The sequence below is a fragment of the Phaseolus vulgaris genome, chromosome 8, assembly GCF_051622355.1.
Source record: "Phaseolus vulgaris cultivar YP4 chromosome 8, ASM5162235v1, whole genome shotgun sequence".
NCBI lineage: Eukaryota > Viridiplantae > Streptophyta > Magnoliopsida > Fabales > Fabaceae > Phaseolus > Phaseolus vulgaris.
Genome location: NC_143505.1, coordinates 38,453,487 through 38,465,894, shown reverse-complemented (window position 1 = coordinate 38,465,894; position 12,408 = coordinate 38,453,487). Strand labels below are relative to the sequence as shown.

Here is a 12,408-nt window from a genome sequence, read left to right as displayed (position 1 = left end):
ATTGCCTTAAAATCTCAATCATAAATCTAAAGTGTCACCTAAATGAACAATCCTAAAGTCAACTCACATCAAAAAGTGCATTGAAGTTGAGAGAAAATGTGAGTTTTTGAATGGAATTGGAGGTGCAATGAAGGGAAAGAGGTGTGGCCAACTTTCCTTAGGTTTACTAGGTCAATTAAGCTCTTTAACAAGGGAAATTTGGAAGAGAATGAGGTTTGAAATATGAATTCTTCATTCAAGAATGGCAAATCTAAATACATGAGCTTTGTTTAAGGTATTTATAGATGAGGAAAGTGAGGGTAGCTTACTCCTTAAGGAGGGTGAGTTGTGGTGACTTAAGGAGGTCGTGTATGTCCTCTTTGAGATGCTCTAAAGATCCTTACTTGTGTGACAAGTTAGGGTTTCTAGAGTGTCTTTGTTTCATCTACAAAGTACTCTTGAAAAGAAATCAAAATGTAGTACTTATACATGAGTATTCTACTATTTACATTTTATGCATGACTAGAATTCATAATGGAGCACATGAGAAGAGTCTTCAGACTAATGTCTCCTTTTTGTATTCTTCTGGTCAGGGCACGAGTCAAAGGTCCTGTACGGATGGTGTTCGATGGTCCTCCATTAAGTTTCATGTGTGTTTTTTGTGGAGTGCATCGATATGCCCATAAGACTTCTATCAACTCTTCGGTCCACTTGCCCTTTGTAGTGTTGAGTCGCTTTTTTAACTCATTTAATATGACTTTGTTTGCTGCCTTGGCCTGCCCATTGGTCTGGGGATGTTCTACTGAAATGATAATATGTTTGATACTAAGTTCCTTGTAGATATCTGCCAGTCCTCGGTCGATAAATTGTCAACCGTTGTCTGTGATAACTATGTGGGAGATGTCAAACCAGCATATGATATTTTTCCAAACAAAGTTTTGTATGGTTTTGGCTGAGATTGCTACGAGAGATTCGACCTAGATCCACTTTGTAAAGTAATCAACTCCCACCAGAAGAAATTGCATTATTCCTTTCCTAGACTGAAAAGGCCAATGATATCCATTCCCCATATGGCGAACGACCACGAGGATAAGATATGATGTAAGCTTTCGGGCTTCATATGAGATAAGGCATCGTACTCTTGGCACTTTAAGCACTTTTTCACATACTTTGTACAATCACTTTGTACGAACGACCAGTAATTATCGACCCGAAGCCCTTTGTTGTCATCATTTGTGCAGCCTAGTGGATGTTGCATACCCCTTCATGGATTTCATCCATGATGTAAACAACCTCGTCTTTGGAGATGCATTTCAATAAAGGCCATGCATACCCCCTTCGATATAGATATCTTCCTATAAAGACGAACCTCGCACTTTTTTCTCTCATCATTTTTTCTTCTTTCTCTTCACATTCCCCGCTTTCTAGGAAACGTTGAATGTGTGTCATCCGGTTTCCTCCTGGTTACGGTCATGCATTCATCTTGACTGATATTTGGGTTTTTGAGGACAACATATATAGCCAACCAATGAATACCTTTTTTCTTGGTGGTGGAAAGTCTTGATAAAAAGTCGACTCTAGTGTTATTTTCCCACCTTTTTTGTTCGACGTAGACAGAGTCAAATTTAGATATTGCCCCAGATACTAGGTGATAGTATCTTTATAAAAGAGGCTTTTTACCTCAAATTCTCCCTTCACTTGTTCGACCACTAGTTTAGAATTGTTTCTACATTATACTTTGCAAGCTCCCATTTCATATGCCAATGTCAAGCCTGCTAGTATGGCTTCGTATTTGGCCTGGTTATTGGAAGTTTTAAAATCAAACTTCAGGGATTGCACCAAACAAAGGCTACCCGACCCTTCAAGATTACTCCTGCTCCGCATGATTTTGTATTGGACTATCCGTCCACGTGTAAAGTCCATTATATGTCTTCATCATTGGGTTTAAGGCTTAATTTTGTCGAGAAATTAGTCAAACATTGTGACTCGATTGCCCCCCTCATCTCATACCATATACCAAACTATGAAAAATCAATTGATCATCCAATCATTTGCCTGACTAAGTCAAGTTTAGCCAAGATTTTCATGATGGGGTAGTTCGATCTCACAATTAACTTGTGATTTTGGAAATACATCTCTATTCATCGAACGGTGATTACGAGTGCCAAGTCGACATTTTCTATCATTTGATATCTAGTCTCGACACCATGTAAGATTTGGCTAATGAAGTATATTGGTCGTTCCTTTTTATCTACATCTTAAACAAGTGTAACACAAATAGCTTTGTCTGATACTAACAAGTACACAATGATTTGTCGTTAGGGATTCAGTTTTTGTATTACCAGGGGTGCTACAAGGAAATTTTTTAGTTAAAAAAGTATTTCTTCATCTTACGGGTTCCAATTGAACTTGGCGGCCTTCCTCAGTAGCTGGACAATCGGTTTGGTTTTTTCAACAAGTTGTGGAACAAATATGGATAATGTCGTTAATCGACCGATCAGTTTTTGTACCTATTTTATATTTAGGGAGCTCCTCATTTCTATGAGTGCTTTGCATTTTCCTGGATTGGCTTCGATGCCACAGTGTGTTAGCATGAATCCTAAGAATTTACCCATTCAACCTCGAGCGCACATTTTTTCGGGTTCAATCTCATTCCATGATTTCTCAATGCCTTGAAGACTTTTTGCAAGTCCTCTACAAGTTATACACATGAATCAAATTTGACCATGATGTCATCAATGTATACCTTGACAATCCAGCAGAGCATCCCTTTAAAAAATTTATCCATCAACCTTTGTTATGTGGCCCTAACATTTTTCAAACGAAATGGCATTACTTCATAATAGAAGTTAGCGTAGTAAGTCATAAATATATCTTTTCCTTGTCCTTTCAGTGCATTCAAATTTGATTATACCCGGAATACGCATCTAAGAAACTTAACACACGGTGGTCGGACGCACCGTCTACCAAGCGATCAATGTTCGACGACAAGTAAACGTCCTTAGGGTAAGCTTTGTTCAAATCTGTATAATCTATGCATATCCTCCACTTCCCATTCACCTTCTTCACCATCACCACATTGACTAACCAAGTGGTGTACTATGCTTCACGAATACCCTAGCTTTTGCCACATTACTTTTTTTTTCACCCATTTTCCTCTTTTTTTGGACTACTGTTCGAGCCTCTTTTTTCACCGATAACCTTTGTGGGGCTCACCCGAGGCATGTCGAATGCGGTCCAAGCAAAGAGATCAACATTATTTACTAGCGTCTGGCTTATGATGGTACCACCGTTTGCAGACAACGACATTCCCATGCCAATGGGAGTGTTCGACATCTTACAATGGGACAATTTTGAGGTCTTCCCCTAACTCTAACCAGATGTCATTCATCTTGGGATCAATGTCCACAACGGCGACCGTATGCTCCATCCTCAGAGCAATGGGTTCTCGGGATTGCTCTCTATTTGTTCGTTCCACCTTTAAGTTAGTCGCTTAACACTCCCTTGCCACTTTCTGGTCCACGTGTACCATAATGATATAGCCGAAGGCCAATGGGAACTTCATGGGCAAGTGTGGTGTTGAAAATATGGCTTTGTTTTTCCCGCGCCAGAATTGCACTATATACGTATTTGATTTATCATTTTTTTTGTACTTTGAATTTTGATACACTTCTTTTTTTTCACTCTTTTATAACACTTCAAACTACTAAAATCCGGAGTTTCATAATTTTTCTCCCACAAAATTAATTTTCATAAGCAATTCCAGTCAGCACAAAAACTGGAAAACAGAGAAACCTATGCTGGAACTAAAAAACAGAACTAAGAAACTTCAAAGACACAAAAAAATTGATGTATAGAACTAATACACAAGCATGAACTCAAAAATAAAAATAAAATGCACCAAAGGATCAAAAAACAGAAAAAAAAACTGCACTCAAGGAAAAATCAAGCAACCAAAATTATCAAAAAAAAGTACTACAAAGAAGTGATGACATTATAAGAGAAACAAGGCATGACAAAACATATATGAATTCAAAAAGAAAATTGACTCAAACACAATGAATTGTACCAATTAAAAACAACAAGAAAGACTTAAAGAAAGCAAAAACAGAATAGCTAACACAAAAAATAGAATTAAAGTGTCAATCAACTCAAAAAAAAATTTGAACACAACCATAGCTCTAGATACCACATGATGTGAGTTGAATCAAGCATAGACAATTTTCAGCATATGAACACTACAATATATGTGAAGAAAGACGACAAATAAGAGTTGAAAACAAGGACAAACAATTAGGAATAAGTGGAGGAACTTAAGGAATCATCATTGAAGTACAAAGCCTTCTAATAGATGAACCAAACTCTAGATTGAGTGTCATTCCACAATGAACCGAAACAACACAAGGAATTGGAGATACAAATACAAAATCAAATTAAGCTACAAGTGCAGAATTGAAAGTAGAACATAAGATTAACAAGAATATTCAGTGGAATTTAAAGAACAACACCTAAAAACACAAACTACCGATTGGAATTGCTAAAACAAGATTCAAAATGGAAATGGAAATGGAATGAAGAAAGAACTTATTTGGATGAAGACTTGAAGGAGATGGACACGCCACTTGGATGGTGAAAGATCCAAGATGAGTGCTAGTTGCCGCCACTTGAAGCCCTCCAAAGCTCACAAGATAAGACTTAGTGAAGGAGATCAAATCTCTCTCAATTTGAGTAGAGTTTCCTTTCTTCAATTTCTAAATTCTGAAGTTACAAGAGCATGGCCTCTCTATTTATAGTAGAAGAGGGTTGGAAATGAAAAGGCACAATTCAAAAACTAGACTATTCAAAATCAGAGCCAAAAACAAGTCACATGAGAAGTGTGACTTGCTTTCCTACTTTGGCACCTCTTAAAACTATATCTACACCTACTCTTTTATGTCACATGGAAGGTGTGACTTTGTTTTGTACATTAGCACCCCTTATTTAATATCTACACCTTCCTTTTAAAGTTCTACTAAAAAATACACAAAAGTAATTACAAAAAGAGACATCCATTGATGCTCATTTATTAATGTTTGGCCTTACTCCTCATGGGTTGGGCTTCTTGGGCTTGGGCCTCATCTTTTGAAAAGACTAATAAAAAGAACTTTAAATGTTTTGGCCCTTGTTCATTCCTCCTATTAATAGCATTTTTTTTATTCTCATCAGTTGACAAATGGTTTTCCCAAAAAAATGTTATATGAGGTATTTGCTTGAACTATTAGATATCTTATATTGATAATCCAACTCAGATTTTTTCCCTCCCTGAATGTGGTGGTAGAGATCTATCTATCATCGTGTGTCCACCTATTTGTTAGAAAAACCAATGATTTCGTCATCGTACAACTGTATTTTTGCCTTTTGTATGCTCATCATTTTTTAATGTTTTCCTATAGAGTTTGTCTACTGAACTTCCCTGATCAACAAATGTTTGCAAACTGTCGTTGTCCACTATAATGGCCATAGGGTCACCCTGTGTCGAATCGATCATCCCCATCTGTGAAGGTGATGGGGTGATTCTCCTTTATCTTGGCGTACATTCACGAGTGCTATAAAGGTTAAGTGATGTGGGTGACTAGTTGCAAACTGTGTCCCAAACATAAACGTTAAGGTTTCAAAGCCTCGTAAACCAGCAAAGGGCTCATCCCTTCATTGATGTAGGGAACACTCAACATAAAAATGAGTCGTCTAATGTAAATAAGTTCATATGAGTGGTGTAGATATCCATGTGCTCATTCGGATTTGTGGTTTTGTCATACAAATCCATGTTCAGTCCCTTCCAGGTTGGTGGTAGTTGTGCCCCCATGATCCTATTGATAAAAGGGTGTCTTTTGGGTCCACCCATAGTGTCTAACGTGCGAGCGAATTGATTGATTCATAACTCATTGTTCTGACTTTTGTTCTTAGTCGATCGGGTCATGATTGATGGTTCCTTTGGATTCTTTTGTTGAGTACCCTTAGTCTCACTCTTTTGCTTCTCAATTGAGTTGTTTGTGATCAGCTACCGCTTCATTTCTCCGTTCTCCCTTTAGAGGACGCGTATCTCCTCCTTTTTCTTCTGCCTTATCTCGACCATGCCCCTTTATAGGGATAAGAGCAAAGCCATATGCTCGACTTAAGTCATCTTATCGTTAATTATGTTTCTTGTTGATATCATTTGCTTGACATCTGCTAGGCTCTTGGTCCCACGCTGGGCACTAATTATACTCATAAGGGGCCTCGACAGTACCTACTACCAACTGGACAACTGATTCTTCTTCCTTGGTCATGCTTTCCTTCCTCATCTTCTTCTCGTGTTTAGGCTTCGGCTCTCGGTCGGGAGTGAACATGCAGAAAGTTCTTCAATGCTCAAGTGAGTATTCAATATTTAGGTGATGTTAAAGTTGTAATAAAGACGTACCTTTGGTTTGTCTAATGTGTTTATTTATACAATTTGTAATGAGCTATATCATTGATGAAACACATTTAATGTGTATAATCATAAAAATGAAATTACTTGATTTTTCGTGTATCCCCTTTTACCTTAAGGTTTTTATACTGGCTAGTCGGGCAGCCTCCGATACTGGGTTTTACCGAATCGTCCGACCCCTACTAGTACACTTCAAAATATATTAATTGTACAATTTAGAAGGTATACGAGAATCCATAAATACCTTCCAAACTATAAATCCGAAATATAAATTTATATTCCAAATTGTACAATCTAGTATATAACTTTATATTCTGAATTGTAAAATTCGGATTATAATCTTTTAGACCGTCCAATTAAAATGCTTAATACCTTATAAATTATAAATTGTACGATCTAGAATATAACTTTAATTTTCAAATTATATAATCCAAAATATAACAAAGAAAATACATTATATTTAGGTTTCTATAATCTAAAAATTAAACGAATTATACAATTAAAAAAAACACCTTTCCGCAAACAAAATCAATAATCTCACCAACAAAAACAACCTCTCCCAACCACTGAAAAAAACCACCACAATATAAAAAAAATAAAAAAAAATACCACAAACCGCCACAATCTACCACATACCACCAGGCAACTATCAACCAAATGAACAAACACAACAACTTTCCCCACAAACCACTACTACACCTAGCCACCAACTCAACGAACACCAAAATCTTCGCAAGTAACCTAAATTCACCTCCAACAACCATTGACTTAAAAATATTTGCAAAAAAATATTTTTAAAATTACAAGAATTATGAACGTCCACGAAGAAAAGTCCCTAAAAGTGTGATATAATAATCCTTAGTCCAGGAGAGTTAAAGTCCATTAAGGAGCCGGAGAAGGGCTTCTAACATTTTGACTACTATTACTCTCTTTCATCTTTTATTTATTTATTTATTTTGATTTTGATTTTATTCATTAAAGAAAATTGTTAACTTTTTACCCATATTAATACAATGTATAATGTTATTTTCTTTGTAAATCTCATGTCTCTTTGAATTTATAATCTCTTATAACAATTAATTTGATTTTTTTATAAACTTTATTGGATACCTGTTGTTCAAATTGTATGAAAAATAAATGGTGAATTTTACATCTACAATAGTTTTCAAGATTTAAACATGGTGGATCACTCTAAGATAAAATTATTTCAACAAACTTTATTTTAAAGTATTCGAAAATAAATAGAAAATTAATGAAACAAATAGAGGTGTCACACAAATAATAAATATTTCTCTAAAATATTACTTTAATTAATATAATTATGTATTTTTATTAATTAGGAATTATAGAAAGCATTTCATGCAATATCACTCAATTATAAAATAATAATTAGGTATAGAATTAAATTTTATCATTATTATTAAATATACAAATATATTACTTAATTCATGTATGATTTAATTATTGATTGATTTATTTTATCAAAATATATAATAATTGTAATCACTTTGATTGCTATAATTATATCATATAATCATACGAATTTAATGAAATTTAGATGATAAAAAAACTAATATAGTAATGTCACGTGACACCTTTTCATGCAGTGATTTTTTATAGATAGATAGACAAAACAATACTCATGTGTTAACATATATTTTTGCAAAACAAAATATAAATTGTAAATTCGTTTTCCAGTCATATATAAATAACTAAACCACGTTGCTTTTACTAAATTTAGAAACTAATTATATATTAAATATTTATAAAAGTTAAAAGTAATATTCTAAATATTTTGCATGTATTTTATCTTTTAAAAGTAATAAAACCATTTAAAAATATATTCAAAGTATCTTAAATGAATAGTGTACATGAAGTTTTAAAAAGGCTCACACCAGTGATCGTTTTCGACCCGGCCCGCTAAAGCCCATACATTAACACAGCAAGAAAACAAACGGAAACCCTAACAATAGGCCTATAAATACGGCAATCCCTTCCCTCATTCCATGAACCCTAACTGAATCCTCTTTCAAGAATCTCCCTAGTTTCCACTGCATCTCCTTCCTTCTGCAGCTTTTGCCTTATTCTTAATTTTTAATGTTGTTGTGTTTCTCGCTGGTGTTTGGTTGGGCGAAGATGAAGAGTGCTTGAATATTCTGACACCTCTTGTATGAGATGGATCTTTGCAAAAGGATTCGTCTTTGAGCACAGAAAGCAACTCTCTGAGTCCAAACAAACTAGGGTTGCGATCTTCTTTCGCTATTTCAATTGTTTCTTTAATTTCATTCCCTTCAATTTGAGGTTCCTGCCTAATATTGCAATTCTTTGTACGTCGATCTGGTATGTCAATGAATCTATCGTTAGGCTATATTAACGTTATTTTAACCAGCATGTATGTCTTTAATATACGTGTTGTCTATCTTTAGCTCCGAGTATCCTTTTTTCTTGATAGGATATCTCGGTGACAAGATAGGTAAATTTATTTTGAGAATTTGAATGATTGGTTATTTTATTTATTTGAAATTGGTTTTCTAGATTCGTTTGTGTCGTGAATATATGATGTTGAATGATGATAAAATCAGACGGATTCCCACTGATTTTTTATGTGATTTAACAACCAGCTACTACTGACAACATCATATTCGTATTCATTGCTTTGTATTTTTTACTGGATTTATGCTATCTATTGGTCATACCTATGAATTTATATATAATTATTTGTTATTTATATAACTAATTATTTTGAGATAATTCATTCTTAATGATAGCTGGTGATGCTAGAAGATATTTTGTGATGCGAATCGTCCATTTAAGAATCTGAATTATTGGTTTTTTGTGTTTTTTACTTTTTATTTCTAGATTTGTTTTTGGGTATTGAATGTATGATGTAGAATGATGATAAAATCAGACGGATTCCCACTGATATTTTTATGTGATTTAACAACCAGCTACTACTGACAACATCATGTTCATACTCTTTGCTTTCCATTTTTATTTTGATTTCCTCTATCAATTCTATGTTATGTATTTGTTTGTTATTAATTATGTACTTAATTTATTTTGAGAAATATTTCATTCTTAATGATAGCCGGTGATGCTAGAAGATATTTGCTACTCTTGATGGGAATTGCCCATCTGATGATTATTATCCACCAAGATCTCTGAGGCTTTCATTATTGTTGCACACTATGTTAAATGTTTTACGATATGTTTCTTATAATTTTTTGAATTAATATTTTGCCTTTTCCGTGTTGTGGAAGATTTTATTTTTCTGCAACATTTACATACGTAATGCTTCTCTATCTGGTCTGTGTGGATTTGTTTAGTTCCCATATGACTCGTTCCCTTGAAGCTAAATGTATTGTGTTGCTTTTCTAAATGTCATCCTTCAGTATGTTTCTCCGTAACAGTGGGATATAAGTTAAGCAGCTATATTTTATCGATCACATTCTGACCAATATTTTTATACGTAGTTGTACCTACGTATTACCTGCATATTTCCAATATTTTTATCCTTGAACAATCCGTTTATTGGGACATGTTGGATTCTCTGTAAGTCTAATTCCTTGTTGAGCTGTTTTTCAAAGCTGTGCTGCGTTTCCATTGAAGATAAAGTAATGAATATGCGGATTGTGTCAGTATCTTGGTCACCTCAAGCATTTGTGTTCTTGCGTATTGGGAGTGGAACGAGGACCTTATTGTAATAGGCATTAGAGTTTTTCCTTTCCTTTTATCCAATATTTACTACGTTGTCCCGTAGGATGCAGATATGATCATCAAGAAACTTGATGACTTTGCACTCTAATTATTGCTACCCATTAAAATGACATACCATTATGAATCTTGATTCTCGGGATGTAAGATGTGTTGATTTTTATTTTATTTTATTTTGGGAAGCAAGTTGATAGTGTATGTGCTTAATTATGGTTTGAACCTTTTCAATTTCAATCCCATCTCGATGTTCATTAAACCACATTCCCTTTTACAGCCTACCGCTGGTTTGTCCTTGAGCTTATAGTCTAATGAAAAGTGTCTACCCGAAGCACCACTGCTATATAGCTTCACAGCCTTGTTGCGTCAGTATCGTTTTAACGTAGCCTGTTTGAAGTTCTATTGTCGGTTGTGAAGGAGACTGTTGAGACTAATTTTTCAGGCAACATCAGTTTTAACAATTCATCTAGAGTGGGGATTGCTCAACGAGTGGGGTTTAACTGAACTTCGGTAGCTACTCTTCTTTAAAAGGTAGAGAAGAACCTAGATGAAACAAGAACGGAAGAAAACATCAAATAAGTAAACTATTGATTAGAAGCATTCAATAGCAACATTTGACTGATTGAAAATGAAGAATAAGAAACAAAACATGTATTTGAGTTTTTGATAAAATGTGTATGGAAGAAGATGAAGGGTTGAAAAAACTTATGTGGTTGAAGACAATGATGATAGTGATCACGACTTGGATGGTTGAAGGCTCCAAGATGAGTGAGATTGTCACTGTAGGATTTTTTAAGACCCACAAGATAAGAGAAAGAGAATAAGTTTCACAAAGAAACCACTTAAATTTAAGAGATAATTTCACTTTCAATTTTAATATTCAACTTATGTGTACAATGGCCAAACATCTTTATATAATGTAGAGGGTTGGTCACATGAAAAGGCAAATAAAAGTAAAAAAACATGGGAAGGCACAAATGTTGCATGTTCCACGAAAAAAAGTGACTTTTGACTTTATATTTTATTTTAAAACTATTCTAAAGATATTGGCTTGGACCTTCTCTTTTAAGAACTTTAAATGTTTTGGACTTTGTTTATTTTTTTTATTAATGAAGTCTTTATTTCCTTGGTCATCTTTATTTTTGGATTACATAAAAAAGAGTGGAGATCACACTTTATTCTACTCAGATCCCACTCTAAACCCTAAACACATAACATAAACACCAGTCTTTTTATCAAACACATTTGGATTCTTCAAAGCTCTTCTTGATCAACAATCCCCCTATTTGATGAAGACAAAATCTTTGGTTGCTTGTATTGGTTGGTGTTGTTTGAATTTGAAGCAGCACCAAACAACATATAAAAAGCATATTTAAAAGCATAGTAGTTTTAAGACAACACAAATCATATAGGGTGACTGCAATAAAACAATACTAGCATAGAAATTTAGGGTGAGTGCAATAAAACAATACTAGCATAGAAATTTAATAAAACATGGCTTCAATCTTCTTTCCTATACTGACTGTAGCCCATAAAGTTGGTTTTGAACAACTTCAATATGTTCATCAAGGGTCTGAAAACGTGTATCCATTCTTTGAAATTTGTTGTCAAAGTTCTGAGAGTTTGTAGTACAAAAATCATGAAGATTCCTTTGATTTTCAGCAAAATTGTCCAACCTATTGACCATGAATCTCTCAAAAGGAGAGACATTGAGAGAATTTTATTTCCTTGATTTCCAGCACTTGTTCCAGCACCTATGTTCAGCATGTGCACCACCTGAGGAACCACCGTGTTCAGCATCTTCCACCAATCTTGGTAAAACCCATTTTACTTAGTGAATCATTGTTCACTTCATGTGTTGATTTCACCAATTCAAATGTTTCTTCCTTAAGATCTACTTCAAAATAGTTTAAGAATTTAGAAATCAAGATATCATAAAGATAATGATAGTCATGAACCTCATAAATTTCTGCATGTGTTCCTTGATAATATGGATTCAATTGACCTTGAGTTTGCTCATAATGTAGTTGTACCTGTCCTCGGACTTGGACGTTAACCAAAGTCATGGTGGTGCCCCGAAGGCTGGGTCCACTGGGGAGGTTGGCAGGACAGGGCAGAGTCTCGCTAGGCTCACAGGTAAGGGGAGCCAAGGAGGGGGTGACATCGAGGCAGGGCGTGGAGGCCTCGGGCCTCGGCAACCCAACAATAAAGATGAACCGAAAAAGGTGGTTTCCAAGCCACATTCCAGTTATCAGTAAGGGAGAGGCCTAGAT

General features: G+C 34.8%; 4 non-coding genes across 4 annotated transcripts; all 4 read left to right on the top strand.

Moving 5' to 3' along the window:
- The first annotated feature begins 8,553 nt into the window (after nucleotides 1-8,553).
- On the top strand, nucleotides 8,554-8,653 carry LOC137827321 (small nucleolar RNA snoR1). The gene has a single exon (XR_011083711.1). It is a non-coding gene; the product is annotated as a small nucleolar RNA snoR1 (small nucleolar RNA).
- Nucleotides 8,654-8,984: 331 nt separating this feature from the next.
- LOC137827318 (small nucleolar RNA R12) lies at nucleotides 8,985-9,060 on the top strand. Its single transcript, XR_011083708.2, has one exon. It is a non-coding gene; the product is annotated as a small nucleolar RNA R12 (small nucleolar RNA).
- Nucleotides 9,061-9,310: 250 nt separating this feature from the next.
- On the top strand, nucleotides 9,311-9,387 carry LOC137827319 (small nucleolar RNA R12). The gene has a single exon (XR_011083709.1). It is a non-coding gene; the product is annotated as a small nucleolar RNA R12 (small nucleolar RNA).
- Nucleotides 9,388-9,510: 123 nt separating this feature from the next.
- LOC137827355 (small nucleolar RNA SNORD24) lies at nucleotides 9,511-9,593 on the top strand. Its single transcript, XR_011083743.1, has one exon. It is a non-coding gene; the product is annotated as a small nucleolar RNA SNORD24 (small nucleolar RNA).
- Nucleotides 9,594-12,408: the final 2,815 nt, after the last annotated feature.